Raw genomic sequence first — 16,364 nt, 5'->3', positions numbered from 1 at the left:
ACAGAGAGCAGCAATACCCGAAATCGGAAGGTGCAAACAATTCGATGTTTATTGGGGTGAACTTCCAGCAAGCTTAAATCCAAGTTCCTTTTTCCTTATTTTCGAATCCCAACTTACTTCCTGTTTGCCCCTAATTTATATAGTAATATTCTTAGCTATACCTTAACCAATCATTCTACTAAAAGAACAGGAAGACTTGTGGCAGGAGTACTTAGAGACTAATAAATTTATTTGAGCATAAGCTTTCGTGAGCTAAGCTTATGCTCAAATAAATTTGTTAGTCTCTAAGGTGCCACAAGTCCTCCTTTTCTTTTTGCGAATACAGACTAACATGGCTGCTGCTCTGAAACCAATCATTCTACTGAAATTTACCTAACCCACCCTAAGATATTGTAACATGATTAGCTAACCAATTATATCCCACCACCTTAATTAGTTTAAACCCAGCAAAATTATTTATACAGCAGACAGAAACAATCACAGAACCAGACAGAGACCATGCAAATAAACAATAGCAAAGTGGGAACTATCATGACAAAACAATACAGAAATGAGGATTTCACAACTACATCTATAAAGACATAAGGGTTTCCCAGCTGTGTCTATTGACAAGTGAGTTCTTTCAGACAGAAAACTATCAACCTAAATTTCCTTTTACATCTTCTAGGCTCTTCCCTTTCTCTGGAGGTGATAGATCGGATCACCTTCCTAACAGCCCCATATTGACTAGTCTGGAATGTGAGGAGGTGACCGTACGCTTCCCAGCTTATGGCTGCCTCTGCTGCTTAGCCAAAGGCCTTAGACTGTCACAGTGAGAGAAGGCCCTTAGACAGATTCTTTCTTGTATACCTCTATTACTAGCGAAATGATAAACATAGACCTACATTCTTAGAGTCTAGGCCTTTACAGACAGACCTGAATATCTATATCCTAACACTCCACCCCTTTTTTTTCCTTTTGGGATCCTCCTGCCCAGGTATCCCTGGAAAAGCATAGGACATATGGCGACGCACTTTCTGATAGGGCCAGGCATCAAGGTGGAAGGTGTCGATGCTCCATCTGTCCCACTGTCCCTTGTGTAGTACCAGGCCCTGCACCTTCTCTCGAATGGGCATACCACACCTATTCCAATTCGTGTTCCAGACTTCCCAGTATAGTGGGCTCAAGAAGGTTGGGTTCGGGTTGTCTAGTACACTGGAGGGGCGGGAGGGGTTTACTACATTACTTATAGGTTATAATTAGTGGCTGTTCTCTAGGGGGTTGTGCCCCCCTTGATCGTTTCCATATGCAATGTAACACATATAGTTAACAATACACCAGCTGCTATGATAATCCACAGCAACACCGAGAGTCCTGACCACTGCAGTATGGTCCAACATCCTGGCCACCATCAAAAACACTGCTTCTCCTCCTTTGATAAGGTTAAAATTTTGTCAGCGCCATTCTGTAGTGTGTATTGTAAATGTGTCCAACTCTTGGAGCTTGCAGCAAGTTGCTCTTGTAATCTTTGTGTACTTTTGTCCATATTGTGTGTCCATTGAATATCCACAGTGAAATTTGGTATTGTCCAAACCAATTCAACTACTTGGTACGGTATGGGGTAGTAGGTGCTGGTTCGATTGTTTACAACGATTAAGTCCACTGATCCATTGGTGCACCACAGTCCAGGTGGCAGTGTATAGAAGTTCATAATTTGGTCATACACTGGAAGGATTTTGCCTCCTAGTGTTATATTGCAGACTTGCATACATTCCCAACAGAATACACCGTACCCCATATACATTACCCATAAATGTCCCCCCTTTGCAATAGGCCATTGATCCTGCTCCTCCATAGTCATAGGAGAGGGGCACATTCATATTCCTCCTCTGCGTATGCAACTGCTTAATGTGATGACAGTCGAATTTACCCCATTCCACCCCCCCCACACCTATTTCCTAGTGGCTCCCAACATGCTCCCCCTTCCCTAATTACTCCCATAGGGTTCAAGGGAACCACCTTATTTGCATTTCCTTCCCATGGTATCATAGTAACAATTACACAAGAACTGTCCCCACAGGTCGGGGATGTTATTTTCCAGGTAGATGGGTATGTTTTTGCAATTGTGGATAGATATGGGCTAGCCTCCCGATTTAATACTGAAGGCTATTGCTCTGACCAAGCATCTCTCATAATATCCATGAACATGATTAACTGAACATTTTGAATACCTACGCACACTTCTCAGCATGTTAGTCTTCTGAAGCCATCCCCTACCCATGTCACCAGGTCCCCTGCCCAGTGAGTTAACTGCAAATTTACCTCTAGTGCTGTCCTCCACCCTGGGGCAACTGCTGACAGTTGCTGTGCCATTAATTCATTAATTTGTTCTTGAAATTTCACATTTTGGCTCACTAATTGTTTGATTACCCACTCGTCCCCCAGATTCCATGTACCCAGCATAGTGTTCCCCGCTGCCCACAATCCCCTTTTCCGACGATGATTCCAGGTTTGTCCCCTCACCCACCCACTTCCTGATTGACTGCAGACTACATAGTAAAACTTGAGTTCCGCTTAGCTATACTTTAACCAATCATTTTCCTGAAATTTAACTAACCAACCCTAACATATTGTAACATGATTAGCTAACCAATTATATCCCACCACCTTAATTAGTTTACACCCAGCAAAATTAATTATACAGCAGACAGAAACAATCACAGAACCAGACAGAGACCATGCAAATAAACAAGAGCAAAGTGGGAACTATCATGACAAAACAATACAGAAGTGAGGATTTCACAACTACATCGATAAAGACATAAGGGTTTCCCAGCTGTGTCTATTGATAAGAGAGTTCTTACCAGACAGGAAACTATCAACCTAAATTTCCTTTTACGTTTTCTAGGCTCTTCCCTTTCTGTGGAGGTGATAGATCAGATCACCTTCCTAACAGCCCCATATTGACTAGTTTGAAATGTGAGGATGTGACCGAACACTTCCCAGCTTATGGCTGCCTCTGCTACTTAGCCAAAGGCCTCAGACTGTCACAGGGAGAGAAGGCCCTTACACAGATTCTTTCTTGTATACCTCTATTACTAGCGAAATGATAAACATAGACCTACATTCTTAGAGTATAGACCTTTACAGACAGGCCTGAATATCCATATCCTAACAGTGCTGATTGACCCGGTCTGCTCTGACTTACTCTGTTAATGTGTGTGCGCGTGTTCATCTGGTTGTAGGGCTGGAAGAACCGAGCCCTGGGGAACCTAGGTCCTGCAGGATAGCTCCATTGGGAGGATGTAGTGGAGCAGATGCCCCACTCCTGGAAAAGAAGGGTGAAAAGAAGCCCTGGAGAGAGCTGTAGCAGGGAAAGGGATTAAGAAGAGCTGGAGGAAGCTGAGTGTGTAGGTGAGCACAGCTGTGGCCAGATCAGTTCGGGCCCAGCTGGCCCTGATAAAAGAGCTGCAGGGGCAGAAGGCAAGGGAGTCTCACTCTAGTCCTACAGTCAGAATGGATAGCTGTCTGGGAGCAAAGTACCTGAAGCAGAGCAGTGCTGGGGAAGGGCAAAAGGGAGCTCCAGCCTGATAAACCCCCAGGCTGCAGGCTTTGTTGAAGGTCTATGAAAGGTACAGGGGCTGCAGAGGGGTAGCCCAAGGATAGGCAAAGGCACCTCGTCCTAACCCCTTATCAGTGATGAGTGGCCATTAGTGACTGCAGTCTGCCCCAGTGAGTGGGGACTAGATGATGACTGGCAGTAGCCACTGAGGCAAGGTGGGTTTAGAGGGTTGGGAGTTCCCCTGGGAGGGGAGACCAGAGTGTGGGGGTACTGCTGGGGCAGAACCCCAGGGTAAAGGGCACCAGGGTCTGGGAGGGACACGGGGCTGGCGGCAGGCGAGACACCGGCCTGCAGAGGGCGCTCCGTAAGCTGGAAAAAGAGCTAATTCCCAGACGACCAGCAGGAGGCACCGCACCGGTGAGTCCTCGCCTCGTGACAGAAGGGACTTGCAGAAGGGAGGAGTAGCGCTCCATATGAACACACAAGTGACATAAGCAGTACATGGATAGAATTACAGAACCCTTCCACAGAAGAGTAACCCTAATAAATGAGCCTACCCCACAGTAACGGGCAAATCTGGTCCCTGCAAATCTGGTCCCAGCCCGTCCCCGGCTGTGTTGCGTCTCCCTCCACTCCACCAACAGCCAACAATCCAATGTAAACCAAGCCCATTGTCTCCGAGCGCTGGCTTCTGATTGGCTCCCCGCGTGTTCCGTCTGCGCCCGGCATTCCAGGCCTCCTGGGACGCGGGATCCTGAGCTCTGCAGCCGTCGCTGCTGTAGGCCGGGGCGAGTCCCCTCCAGGCCGTGGCGGATGAACTCCCGGGCCCAGGGGCCCCATGGCCAGGGGCCTCGGACAACTTGGGGGGCCCTGGGAAAATCTTATGATGCGAGGGCAGGACGATTGAGCTGCTGCGCCCTCTCTTCTGCTGCCAGTGCTGCCCATGCGTGGGCAGGGGTGGCAGGTTTGTAGAAATTTTGGTGGTGTCCAGAACTCGCCCCTGCCCAAACTCCTCCCCCCACCTGCCCAAGGCTCTGGGAGGGAGTTTGGGTGGGGGAGGAGGTCTGGGGTGCAGGCCATAGGCTGGGGCAGGAGATTGGGGTTCAGGCTCTGGGAGGGAATTTGGGGATGGGAAGGGGTGCAGAGGGAGTGGGTGCAGGTTCTGGGAGGGAGTTTGGGGATGGGAGGGGGTACAGGGGGAGGGCTGTGGGGTGTGGCTGCAGGTGAGGGGTTTGGGGTATGGGAGGGGCTCAGGGTGAGAGTAGGAGTGTGGGGGGTGAGGGGCTGTGGGGCTTGGGGTTTAGAGAGGCTCAGGGCTGGGGCAGAGGGTTGGAGTGCCGGGGGATGAGGGCTCTGGCTGGGGCTGGGAATGAGGGATTTGGGGTGTTAGAGAGGCTCAGGGCTGGGGCAGAGGGTTGGGTGTGGGGGGATGAGGGCTCTGGCTGGGACTGGGAATGAGGGATTTGGGGTGTTAGAGAGGCTCAGGGCTGGGGCAGAGGGTTGGAGTGCCGGGGGATGAGGGCTCTGGCTGGGGCTGGAGATGAGGGGGTTGTGGTGTTGGAGGGGGCTCAGGGCTGGGGCAGAGGGTTGGGTGCAGGGGGATGAGGGCTCTGGCTGGGACTGGGAATGAGGGATTTGGGGTGTTAGAGAGGCTCAGGGCTGGGGCAGAGGGTTGAGGGTGTGGTGGGGGGGTGAAAGCTCTGGCTGGGGGTGTGGGCTCTGGGGTGGGGCAGGGCTGGGGATGAGTTTGGGGTACAGGCAGGCTGCTCCGGGCCAAGGGCCAGAGAGGAGGACTCCCCCCAGCCCTTTCCCTGCTGGCAGCAGCGAGCGCTGGGGGAGGAGGACTCCCCCCCCCCTTCTCGCCCCCCAGCAGCAGCCTCACCCCCACCACTGTCACTGCGTGTGATCCTAGGGCCCCTCTCAGGTCCAGGAATCTCCCTCGCCTCCCCGTGGTGGGTGCTGGGGGGAGCTGCGTGCGCCTCCTCCCCTGCTGTCGCCCCTGCCTGTAGCCTCAAGGGGGGCGAGGGGGGGGGGCTGCCCCTTGCTCAGCATGGGGCAGGAACGGTGACTGCTGGCGGGGGGCCCCCCCTGTGCTGGAGGAGGGTCCCGGCGGAAAAGGGAAGGTGTGAGGTGGAAGGGCAGGCTCAGTCAGTCTCCTCTGGGTATCGAGGGAAGGGCACTAGGACCCTGCAGCAGCAGTTGCTGCAGGGCAGAGGCAGAGGCAGGGACCTTCTGCTCCAGGGCCCGGGGAGGCGTGCGGGGGGCGGAGGCATAAAAACCTTTGCATATCCCTATCCCTGAGTCTCACAATGTGGCATTATTTACCCCATCCTAGTGTATCATGATGTAACCCCATGTACCTCCCCTGCACCTCTGAGACCATGGTGGAGCCCACCTCCCCATGCACGTGGTTCCCAGCCTTGGCATCTCAGTGTGGGTTCTTGCCTTGTCCATTGTGACAGGGCATTATTCAGCCCGTGCCCATCTGATATGAGGCCTTCTGCAGTACAGTTCTCCCTCCTTTGCAGTGGATGAAACACCATAGTGCTATTTACCCCAGACCGTATCTTTAAGACCTTTATGGGTGTTTCCCCCCTCACCCAGCAGGGACTGATGTGGTTCTCTTTACACTGGGCCACAGCTTCCAGCCCCAACTCATTCAGCTCCCAATTTCACAAATGAATTGTGACCCGCCCAAGTTTACTTCACAAAGATGGTCACTGCAAGCGACTGTTTACAGGTTGACTTATAGAAGGGGAAGAAATTTATCTTGTGAGAAAGTTCCAGTGACATTTTCCCCTCCAATACATCGATGATATAATGCTATAAACCAGCTCTGAGACAACTGCACTATTCTCAACCAGCACAGGCTGAAAGGACCTTCCGTCTGCTCCACAGACAGAGAAGAGAAGGAGACACATTCTCATTTCCCTTGTCCCAGCACATAGGGCTGTTCACAGACAACTGCTTGGAGACCGGGACAGCTCCCTCCATAGGCAAGTCAATACCCCTGACACACACAGGCACATTTCCTTCACTGTCACAATTCTCCACAAAGGTAAGGTATAGGGACACCCATCTTCCACTATCTTTGCCTTCCCAAACTGCTGACAAGACGAAGCCATGAGCTCACAAGGCTTCCATTCCATTCAAGGTGGATTCTGGCTAAAGGCACACTTACAGTAAACTCAGAGAGGACTACAACATTCACACTCTGATTTGGTAAGTAATCTTCCTCTTTGACAAGATCTGCTTAACTAGAGCCATGTTAAAAGCCATAATTTGCCCTCCACAGCTTTTACCGTTGACTTTTACACTCTCTATCAATTTTTCACTGTCACTTCCATACAGAGCATTGGCACTATTTATGGTGTCCCCCTCTACTGAACTCACAGTAACAGCATTTACTTAAAAGGTGGCAGTGTTGGGATACATTCGGTTACACTCAGACAACTGCCCAAAGTTGTACAACATACCAACATCGTTATAAACTGGACTTTCAACAGGATACACTTTCTGCTCTTCTTCCTTTGGTTTTTTGACTTGGAGCTGAAGTCTGGCCATCTCCTTTTCATTCAGGTGACCTTTCTTCTTCCTTTCATCAGCTTGTCTTTCTTTCTCAGCTTTCCTCTGTTTTCCAGCCACCTAATTTATGATCGTTTCTGTTCATGCTCAAGTTGCAGTTTGCCGCCTTTTGCATTCTAATTGCTTCTGCAGCTTCTGTTGTATCAGGTAAGGGCTGTGCTCCTGCCTTCTGGTCACTGGCCATTAACAGAACTCACAGTTCTTGATTTCTAGCCTCAAAGGTGTAGGAAGTTCAGTAACATCTGGAGCAGAGATTCCCCGTGATGCAGTGCTTCTCTGCTTTTCTGCTCTCTTCACCATTCTGTATGCTAATGGAGAAGTCTCCCTGTCCCATCTTTCATGCAGATGAGGCTAAGGGAGTTGCCTCTCTTCTGCATTTTTTATGCTAATGGAGAAGTCTTAATCTTGTCATCCTGGTCAGGAGGGGTCTAGGTGTGTCTCCCAACACCCTTCACTGCTCTCTGCAAGTCTTTTCTCCGATCGGTTTTGGTTCAAGCAGAGACTGGTTGGGCGGGGGTTTCATGAGTCAGACAGACCAGACACTGCACCCTGGCTCCCCAAGAACACAGATCTGACTGGTATCATTGCCCATTGACCTTCCCACTCCTCCATCTTGTCTTCAATCCTGCTTCTTACCTCTGGAGGGACTTTGCTACACTGAAGCTTTGAACGAAGGACTGAATGACCCCTCCCAGCTGTGGATGTATGCCAGAGACTGGATTTGAACCTGCAGTTTATTCCATCACTGCTACAAGCCTGAACCATAAATAGTGCCAATGCTCTGTATGGAAGTGGTAGTGAAAAATTTATCGAGAGTGTAAAATTCAATGGTAAAAGCTGTTTAGGGAAAATTATGGCTTAACATGGCTCTAGTTAAGCAGATCTTCTCAGAAAGGAAGATTACTTACCAAATCAGAGTGTGAATGTTGCAAAAAGAAAAGGAGTACTAGTGGCACCTTACAGACTAACCAAATTATTTGAGCATAAGCTTTTGTGAGCTACAGCTCATTTCATCGGATGCATTCGATGAAGTGAGCTGTAGCTCACGAAAGCTTATGCTCAAATAAATTGCTTAGTCTGTAAGGTGCCACTAGTACTCCTTTTCTTTTTGCGAATACAGACTAACACGGCTGCTACTCTGAAACCTCTCAGTGTGAATGTTGTAGTCCTCTCTGAGTTTACTGTAAGCGTGCCTTTAGCCAGAATCCACCTTGAATGGAATGGTTCCTAAGCATGAAGTTATAGCTGGTGTAAGGAAGTTATTGCCTAAGGATCTTTTGATTGGGGAAAATATTAAAGCTTTTTTCAGTCCAGGTAACCAGTCACAGGAAAGGAATGATCTTCAACCTGTGTCTATTATAGGCCAGGATTTCCCTGGGGAGGGTTTCTCCAAAAGTTTGTCTGAGGAAAAGAGCTGTTTGCTGTGAAGGAAGTTTCTGAATATCTGTCTAATGTCTCAGAAGTGAACCTGGAATTAGAGCAGAAAGAACTCATTAGTCAGGAAAATGTTTCTCAGGAGCAGATGAAAGTGGATGGTCAGGTTAAAGCCCTAACTGAGGAAGGAAAGGGTAGATTTTTGATGGGTGATGGATTGTGGGCTAGTACAGCCTGTGAAAGTGAAGCTGAAAAGGGTAACTGTGATTTTCTGGAAGTAGCTCAGAGTAGTGAGAAGAGCAGCCGTTTGTCTGTGGGGAGTGGTAATGTTCCTGGTAAGGAGATTTGGGATGAGCCTAGGCAGCCTTGTGAGCTGATGGATTTGTCTAGTCAGCAGTTTGGGAAGGCAAGGATAGTGGAAGATGAGTGTCCCTATACCTTACCTGTGTGGAGAATTGTGAGAGTGAAGGAAATGTACCTTTGTCTGTCAGGGGTATTGACCTACTTATAGAGGGAGCTACCCCCGGTCTCCAAGCAGTTGTCTGCGAATAGCCCTGTGTGCTGGGACAAGGGAAATGAGATCCCAAGCTGGGTGTCTGGTCAAGGAGAATGTGTCTCCAGCTCTTCTTTGTCTTTGGAACAGACAGAAGGGGCCTTTCAGCCTGTGCTGGTTGAGAACAGTGCAGTTGTCTCAGAGTTGGTTCTGGATTCAACTAAGGCCCAGGAAGGAAATGGTCCTAAGTTTGTGTCTGCTAGGGAGAATGGAACTGTAACTAGGTTGTATCCAGTCAGTGTCTTAGCAAAATCCCAGAGACCAAACAATTCTGGTGCTTGTATTTTGCCTCTTGCTAAAGTGTGGTTGGAAAACGATGTAGCAACCCGGTCTCAACAGGGTGATAGCCTAGCCAGGGCGCAAGGAGAGCTTAAAGGAGATTTAACTGTGTTAGCTACTGACAGGTTGGAAACTTGTCGCAAGCCGGAAAAGATTCCTGAGGATGTGCATGGCAAAGGGAAGGAGAATGCTTCTGACCTCTTGACGATGAAATCTAGCAGTTTGCCTGAAAGGGGACTGTAGAGAAATCTGCCTGATGAGCTCGAGGTGATCCTGGATGTAAGTGAGAGCCAGAAAGAGTCTGTTGTTGCTCAGGAAAGTGTTCCTTTGGAGCAAGCCCTAGGTGAAGAGGGTAAAGGCAGCATTTCTGTGAGAGCTAAATTGCTGCTTCGAAAAGCTCCTGGGGAAAGGAATCTTCAGGGTGGTCTCTGCAAGCAGTTGACTGCAACTGAAGGGGGAGAAAGTGATTTAATCAAGGAAGTTGCAGTTCCTAAGAGCCAGAAGTTTTCTGTTGTGAATGGATCCACTGACTTTCCTTTTGAAAGCTCCATTGTGGAAAGCTTTGAGAAGGTCTCAGATGGAGTGAAAGCTGTGAAGAAAGTTGAAGAGTCCTTGAAGCAAGTGGCTGTGTTTGGCCAGCTTGTTGGGGAGAAAAGGTTGTTGGGAGAGGAATGTCTCCATGCCAATTCTGTAAGTAAGCAGTCTTCGCTTCAGGGTCTGAGGACAGATTTGATTCCGGGTGTTGCAGAGCAGAATAGTTGTATGAATCATAGAATCATAGAATATCAGGGTTGGAAGGGACCTTAGGAGGTCATCTGGACACAGTACTCCAAGTGAGGCCTCAGTATTCTTGTCAGCAAGTTAAAGAAGTATGGGCTCGATGAATGCACTATAAGGTGGGTAGAAAATTGGCTAGATTGTCAGGCTCAACAGGTAATGATCTATGGCTCCATGTCTAGTTGGCAGCCAGTACCAAGTGGAGTGCCCCAAGGGTCGGTTCTGGGGCTGGTTCTGTTCAATATCTTCATTAATGATCTGGAGGATGGTGTGGATTGCACCCTCAGCAAGTTTGCAGACAACACTAAACTGGGAGGAGTGGTAGATACACTGGAGGGTAGGGATAGGATACAGAGGGACCTAGACAAATTGGAGGACTGGGCCAAAAGAAATCTGATGAGGTTCAACAAGGACAAGTGCAGAGTCCTGCACTTAGGACGGAAGAATCCAATGCACCGCTACAGACTACGGACCGAATGGCTAGGCAGCAGTTCTGCAGAAAAGGACCTAGGGGTTACAGTGGACGAGAAGCTGGATATGAGTCAACAGTGTGCCCTTGTAGCCAAGAAGGCCAATGGCATTTTGGGATGTATAAGTAGGGGCATTGCCAGCAGATCGAGGGACGTGATCGTTCCCCTCTATTCGACATTGGTGAGGCCTCATCTGGAGTACTGTGTCCAGTTTTGGGCCCCACACTATAAGAAGGATATGGAAAAATTGGAAAGAGTCCAGCGGAGGGCAACAAAAATGATTAGGAGACTGGACACAGGACTTACGAGGAGAGGCTGAGGGAACTGGGATTGTTTAGTCTCCGGAAGAGAAGAATGAAGGGGGATTTGATAGCTGCTTTCAACTACCTGCAAGGGGGTTCCAAAGAGGATGGATCTAGACTGTTCTCAGTGGGAGATGATGACAGAACAAGGAGTAATGGTCTCAAGTTGCAGTGGGGGAGGTTTAGGTTAGATATTAGGAAAAACTTTTTCACTAGGAGGATGGTGAAACACTGGAATGCGTTACCTAGGGAGGTGGTGAAATCTCCTTCCTTAGAAGTTTTTAAGGTCAGGCTTGACAAAGCCCTGGCTGGGATGATTTAATTGGGGATCGGTCCTGCTTTGAGCAGGGGGTTGGACTAGATGACCTCCTGAGGTCCCTTCCAACCCTGATATTCTATGATTCTATGATTCACCAATGTAGAATAGAGGGGAACGATCACGTCCCTCAATCTGCTGGCAATGCCTCTACATATACATCCCAAAATACCATTGGCCTTCTTGGCAACAAGGGCACACTGTTGACTCATATCCAGATTCTCGTCCACTGTAACCCCTAGGTCCTTTTCTGCAGAACTGCTGCCGAGCCATTCTGTCCCTAGTCTGTAGCGGTGCATGGGATTCTTCCGTCCTAAGTGCAGGACTCTGCACTTGTCCTTGTTGAACCTCATCAGATTTCTTTTGGCCCAATCCTCTAATTTGTCTAGGGCCCTCTGTATCCTATCCCTACCCTCCAGCGTATCTACCTCTCCTCCCAGTTTAGTGTCATCTGCAAACTTGCTGAGAGTGCAATCCACACCATCCTCCAGATCATTTATGAAGATCTTGAACAAAACCGGCCAGAGGACCGACCCTTGGGGCACTCCACTTGATACCGGCTGCCAATTAGACATAGAGCCATTGATCACTACCCGTTGAGCCCGACAACCTAGCCAACTTTCTATGCACCTTATAGTCCATTCATCCAGTCCATACTTCTTTAACTTGCTGGCAAGAATACTGTGGGAGACTGTGTCAAAAGCTTTGCTAAAGTCAAGGAACAACACGTCCACCGCTTTCTCCTCATCCACAGAGCCACTTATCTTGTCATAGAAGGCAATTAGATTAGTCAGGCATGACTTGCCCTTGGTGAATCCATGCTGACTGTTCCTGGTCACTTTCCTCTCCTCTAAGTGCTTCAGAATTGATTCCTTGAGGACCTGCTCCATGATTTTGCCAGGGACTGAGGTGAGGCTGACTGGCCTGGACTTCCCAGGATCCTCCTTCTTCCCTTTTTTAAAGATGGGCACTACATTAGCTTTTTTCCAGTCGTCCGGGACTTCCCCGGATCGCCATGAGTTTTCAAAGATAATGGCCAATGGCTCTCCAATCACATCCGCCAACTCCTTTAGCACTCTCGGATGTAGCGCATCCGGTCCCATGGAGTTGTGCTTGTCCAGCTTTTCTAAATAGTCCCGAACCACTTCTTTCTCCGCAGAGGGCTGGTCACCTCTTCCCCATGCTGTGCTGCCCAGTGCAGTAGTCTGGGAGCTGACCTTCTTCTTGAAGACAGAGGCAAAAAAAGCATTGAGTGCTTCAGCTTTTTCCACATCCTCTGTCACTGGGTTGCCTCCCTCATTCAGTAAGGGGCCCACACTTTCCTTGACTTTCTTCTTGTTGCTAACATACCTAAAGAAACCCTTCTTGTTACTCTTAACATCTCTTGCTAGCTGCAACTCTAGGTGTGATTTGGCCTTCCTGATTTCACTCCTGCATGCCCGAGCAATATTTTTATACTCTTCCCTGGTCATTTGTCCAATCTTCCACTTCTTGTAAGCTTGTTTTTTGTGTTTAAGATCAGCAAGGATTTCACTGTTAAGCCAAGCTGGTCGCCTGCCATATTTACTATTCTTTCTACAGATCGGCATGCTTTGTCCCTGTAACCTCAATAAGGATTCTTTAAAATACAGCCAGCTGTCCTGGACTCCTTTCCCCCTCATGTTATTCTCCCAGGGGATCCTGCCCATCAGTTCCCGGAGGGAGTCAAAGTCTGCTTTTCTGAAGTCCAGGGTCCGTATTCTGCTGCTCTCCTTTCTTCCCTGTGTCAGGATCCTGAACGCGACCATCTCATGGTCACTGCCTCCCATGTTCCCATCCACTTTTGCTTCCCCTACTAATTCTTCCCGGTTTGTGAGCAGCAGGTCAAGAAGAGCTCTGCCTCTAGTTGGTTCCTCCAGCACTTGCACCAGGAAATTGTCCCCTACCCTTTCCAAAAACTTCCTGCATTGTCTGTGCACCGCTGTATTGCTCTCCCAGCAGATATCAGGGTGATTGAAGTCTCCCATGAGAACCAGGGCCTGCGATGTAGTAACTTCCGTGAGTTGCCAGAAGAAATCCTCATCCACCTCATCCCCCTGGTCCGGTGGTCTATAGCAGTCTACCACCACGACATCACCCTTGTTGCTCACACTTCTAAACTTAATCCAGAGACACTCAGGTTTTTCTGTAGTTTCATACTTGAGCTCTGAGCAGTCATACTGCTCCCTTACATACAGTGCAACTCCCCCACTTTTTCTGCCCTCCCTGTCCTTCCTGAACAGTTTATATCCATCCAGGACAGTGCTCCAGTCATGTGAGTTATCCCACCAAGTCTCTGTTATTCCAATCACATCATAATTCCTTGACTGTGCCAGGACTTCCAGTTCTCCCTGCTTGTTTCCCAGGCTTCTTGCATTTGTGTATAGGCACTTGAGATAACTCGCTGATCATCCCTCTCTCTCAGTATGAGGCAGGAGCCTTGCCCTCTCGCGCGCTCCTGCTCATGCTTCCTCCCGGTAATCCACTTCCCCACTTACCTCAGGGCTTTGGTCTCCTTCCCCTGGTGAACCTAGTTTAAAGCCCTCCTCACTAGGTTAGCCAGCCTGTTTGCAAAGATGCTTTTCCCTCTCTTCGTTAGGTGGAGCCCGTCTCTGCCCAGCACTCCTCCTTCTTGGAACACCATCCCATGGTCAAAGAATCCAAAGCCTTCTCTCCGACACCACCTGCGAAGCCATTTGTTGACTTCCACAATTCGACAGTCTCTACCCGGGCCTTTTCTTTCCATGGGGAGGATGGACGAGAATGCTTAAGGATGCAGGGGAGAGCAAGCAAACTCTCACCCTCAGACTCTTTGGATATGTGTGGTACCTCTTTAAGACAGACTCCAGCCTTGGAATTGGTAGAAGTTAAGAATCTGAAAACTGTTGAACAGGTATCTCTCTCTGTGTGGCTGCAACTTACCTGACTGACTGGGAGAAGAAAGACTTGCTAATACTTAAAAAGAAAAGGAGGACTTGTGGCACCTTAGGGACTAACAAATTTATTTGAGCGTAAGCTTTCGTGAGCTACAATTAGTGAGCTGTAGCTCACGAAAGCTTATGCTCAAAAAATTTGTACATCTCTAAGGTGCCACAAATACTCCTTTTCTTTTTGCGAATACAGACTAACACAGCTGCTACTCTGAAACCTGTCATTTTGCTAATAGTTGTAAGCAAAGAGAGCCCACCCAATCAACCAGAGAATTGTGTGAAGCAAGAGAGATCAGGGTTTGATCCTAGAGGACAAAAAGAAAAGAGATACCTTCAATTTGGAAAGGGAAGCCACAGGGTGACCTGAAAAGGCCCAACCCCAGTGGTATTGAGCCAGAGGTGTGGCAAAAGTAACACGATTGTAGATGGAAACTTGCAAAGGATTTGTTGTTATTGCTCATGGTAATTTTTATAACGAATGTGTTGCTATTACCAAGACCTCTAAAAATGTACAATGTGCCAAATCTTTTGAAAAAAACAGTGAACATGTTAAAAGGAATACATGAGAACACAAGTTAAAAGGCCTTGTTATACTAATGTTTCACAGTTCATGCCTGTAAGCAGCATTGGAACTTTTGACAGAAGACAAGACATTCCAAGCCTAACGTGCTGTCTGAAAAGGGAAACTGAGGCACACTTCCATATTGCTTTCACGGCTCAATGCCAAGCTTCCAGTACTATGAAGAACATTAATATCTACATTGACTTGATGTTAATTGGGTTCCAAACATTTGTCAGAGCTTGGTATGATAAAGTAGCTATGTTCTTTAGCTCTCGGCAAGATCACATGAGACATACAGGAACTATGCTGCAAGAACAGATCCAATCCATTATTGTTCTAACCAAATTTTACCTTGAGTGTGTAAAGAGATTCAACCCTGTTACTGAACATGATTCTGATCAACCATACTTGTGATACACTTGTATGGCTTCTAACCCAGTACTTGCTGTAGTAAGACAGAACCAAGGATATTGAGCTCTTGGGATGCAGTCCGTGATGTTTGTGTCATCCCTTCCTGCAACAATTTTGTGTTGGGGGTGTGACGTTACTGACGTGAACTGGGACCGTATACATCACTGTTGCAACCAAGATCGTTCAGTGGCACCAAGTCTTGCATAAAGGGGGTCAAAGAAGGTGCTAAGACAAGGTTATGGTTTGCTGGCTATGATTATATTTGTGTGTGTGTATCATTTTTGTAGTTGAAGTTATGAATATTGGCTCTATACTGTCCGTATTTCAAACTTATGCTATGCTTCTGGGTGACACCCCAGACAAGTTGGTGTCAGCTCTGCCTAGCCTGCTTGATGGCCCATTAAGGACCATGCTCTGTACAATTGACCCAGTGAGAAACGGCAGACACACTTTGTGACTCAGCAAGGTGGGCAGGGACATGCCTATGGACAGAACTCTGAGGTTTTTCCGTGCGATGTGATGGGCAGCTTGTCCTTGGGACAAAGAAAGCAGAGACCACATGGCAAGAGACTATAGAAAGCTGCTGCAGCTCCTCCATCTTGTCTTCAATCCTGCTTCTTACCTCTGGAGGGACTTTGATATAAACAGAAGCTCCACACAAAGGACTGATGACCCCTCCCAGCTGTGGATGTTCTCCAGAGCCTTGATTTGAACCTGCAGTTTATTCCATCCCTGCTACAAGCCTGAATCAAGACCTTTGCCCTTACTGTATATAACTGATTCCATGTAACCAATTCTAGCTCTCATCTATATCTTTTTCCTTGAATGAATAAACCTTTAGATTCTAAAGGATTGGCAACAGCGTGATTCATGGGTAAGATCCGATTTGTATATTGAGCTGCGTCTGGTGCTTAGTCCTTTGGGATGGAGAGAACCATTATTCTTTTACTCGGGTATTGCTTTTCATAACCATTTGTCCCCATAACGGGTGGCACTGGGAAACGGGAGTGCCTAAGGGAATTGCTTGTGTGACTTGTGGTTAGGCAGTGGGGTAAAACTCAAGTCGTCTCTCTTTGGCTGGTTTGGTTTCGCTTGGTGTGCAATGGAACCCCAGGCTTGGGCTGTAACTGCCCTGCTTTAAGCAACTTGTCCTGAGTTGGCAGGTCCCACCAGTTGGGTCCCCCCAGAACCAGCATCCGTACAGCTTGCACACACCCACCTCAGCAATTATCAGACTAATTCTAGT

At 48.2% G+C, this 16,364-nt stretch overlaps 1 long non-coding RNA gene across 1 annotated transcript; it reads right to left on the bottom strand.

The window, feature by feature from the left end:
- Nucleotides 1–6,375: 6,375 nt before the first annotated feature.
- LOC122462500 lies at nucleotides 6,376–16,239 on the bottom strand. The gene is made up of 3 exons (XR_006285062.1): nucleotides 16,228–16,239; nucleotides 7,663–7,668; nucleotides 6,376–6,472 (listed from the first exon to the last, which is right to left on the bottom strand). It is a non-coding gene; the product is annotated as an uncharacterized LOC122462500 (long non-coding RNA).
- Between the last annotated feature and the right edge of the window lie 125 nt (nucleotides 16,240–16,364).

This window comes from Chelonia mydas, chromosome 11 (genome assembly GCF_015237465.2).
Source record: "Chelonia mydas isolate rCheMyd1 chromosome 11, rCheMyd1.pri.v2, whole genome shotgun sequence".
Lineage (NCBI taxonomy): Eukaryota > Metazoa > Chordata > Testudines > Cheloniidae > Chelonia > Chelonia mydas.
The sequence above is the reverse complement of the archived record's forward strand: the minus strand, read 5'-3'. Positions and strand labels throughout refer to the sequence as shown.